Below are 2,702 nucleotides of genomic sequence, written 5' to 3'. Positions count from 1 at the left end.
TATGAATGTGTACTGTATGTGTGGTATGTGTGTGTGTGTTGTGTGTGTGTGTGTGTGTGTGTGCTTTGGAGTACCTTGATTACTTGGCATTTTCCTGCATTATCTCATGTCTCTGTAGGCCTCTCAGCTACTGTCTCTAAATTGTCATATATCTTACACACACACACACACACACACACACACACACACACACACACACACACACATACACACACACACACGTATGCACAGACGTATGCACACACACACACACACACACACACACACACACACACACACACACACACACACACACACACACACACACACACACACACCTCTGTGGATTCCCTCAGTACTATCATGTGGCTTCAGAGTAATTAGTCCAATCGAGTGATTAACACATGGGGTAGCAGCTGCCATGACAACACACACACACACACACACACACACACACACACACACACACACACACACACAGACACACCCATACACACACACACACACACACACAAACACACACACACACACACACACACACACACACACACACACACACACACACACACACACACACACACACACACACACACACACACATGCTGACTGTACACTAATTAATTTGTTGTGTTTTTTCTCTGTCTTCTCCATGTTTCATTCCTCTGTCTTCCTTTACCAGCCAAATGATCCACTTAACACAAGACAATTAATCTCCCTGATAAAAGATAAGGATGGATCCCAGTGGTTCTCCTATTCCTAATTACTCTGTGTGTGTGTGTGTGTGTGTGTGTGTGTGTGTGTGTGTGTGTGTGTTGTGTGTTTTGAGTTTCTCAAGGGTGTCGAATTACACTCTAACACAAGATAGATGGCCTGTGATACATCAATTCATCTCAAAGGAAGCTGTCAAGAGAAATAACACACACACACACACACACATACACACACACACCCGCACACACGCATACACACACGCACACACACACACACACACACACACACACACACACACACACACACACACACACACACACACACATATACACAAGTATGACTTGACATGCATACAATGAACACAAACATTATAAAGAAGACAAACTTGAGTTGCAACTCTGATGCAACAATCAAAAGCCAAATAAACACACTCTGTCACACACACACACACACACACACACACACACACACACACACACACACACACACACACACACACACACACCTACACAGGTTCAGGTGCTCCCCTGCAGAACGTTTGATATTTAATGTTGTTGCAAACGGAAGTTCGAGAGGAACGTGACGAAACTTTGCTACGCCTTCGCTTCCTATAAAACCGATTGCTTAGTCAAGGCCCCACCTGCCGGTGCTACTGTAGTGTTTGTTCTCGCTCGCAACCCACCACCTCCCCGTTCGCCTCCTATTCGCCTCCTATTCGCCTCCTGTCTCACTTATGACGGGGGTGCTTCGCAGAGATCTTACCAAATGCTGCCAGCATAGCCTGTTTGGTGTGATCCAGCGGGGCACTTCAGGACCCCGGCCAGCAACCTTGCCCAACATGCCTATCTCCGCATAACTTAAATTGCAATATTCTCATACAGTAGTTCAGGTCCAGTCTGGTCCCCTTATTCGTGCCGCAATTATCCATCGCCTCCGCAGCAGGTCAGACATGATCTCACATTAACCCTGCAGTCACACACGCTACAAGAGACAGCGACAAAACGACAGGCTGCCGTTCATTTTCAATGGGAGTAGACTTTTGCCAGAGACAAGCGACAAGCTTGCCGCTGTTGCGAGCAAGGCGGGGCTAAAATAGACAAGCAGGCTATTTTATGCAAATGTTGAGCGAAGCGACAAAGCGACTGCCAATCGGAGTGAAGGCAGGGTGACGTTCCTTGTTTGAAAGTAAAGTTGACATTTTTATCCAAGATGGCGGAGCTAACTAATCGAAGGCAGTATTTTTGTACTAACAAGTAAGTTCATGGTTTGTTGCCTTATATTTTGCTACTTCCAGTGAGGAATATGAACTTTAAAATCCAAAAAGCCAGGTTTTGTAACCAAAAAATATATCTGAAGGTATGTGCGAGCTATCGGTCAGCCACCTAGCACGTAGCAATCGTTAGCCGTCAATCACTCGCGAATCACCTCCCCACTTAACGGCAAGTTGGTGGAGTTGTCGCTGTCTCTTGTAGCGTGTGTGACTGTAGGGTTAAGCTTCATGGGTGCCCGCGGTCGTCACTCCGGGCTGACGTCTGCCAGCGCAGTTATCGCCCGGCGCCATCCCATGATGCACTTCACAGTCATGAGCGGTAATACCAGCGCATAGCCACCGTCCTCACGAGAAGCTCGTCAGGACCCTGACTAGTGACCTACACCAAGCACTCCCACGTTTATCTATCTGGCAAATTGAAATGAGGTCAATCTCCACACAAGTGTGTGTTTGTTCATATTTCTCTATCTATATCTGTTTTTGTGTATATGTGTGTGTGTGTGTGTGTGTGTGAGTATTGGAAATATGCAGTCTCTCACTGTCTTGTAATATGATGCACACACACACATATTCTTTCTCTCTCTCACTCACTCTGAGACCAAACAGATAAACTGTGATAGACAGATCAGAAACAGAAAATGGAAGAGAGAAAAGGGAGAGAGGAAGAGGGAGAGAGAGAGGGAGGGTGAGAGGGAGGGTGAGGGCAGAGATAGAGAGAGAAGAGAGAGAGAGGGTGAGAGTT

The sequence above is a fragment of the Sardina pilchardus genome, chromosome 23, assembly GCF_963854185.1.
Source record: "Sardina pilchardus chromosome 23, fSarPil1.1, whole genome shotgun sequence".
NCBI lineage: Eukaryota > Metazoa > Chordata > Actinopteri > Clupeiformes > Clupeidae > Sardina > Sardina pilchardus.
Note: the sequence above shows the minus strand (reverse complement) of the source record.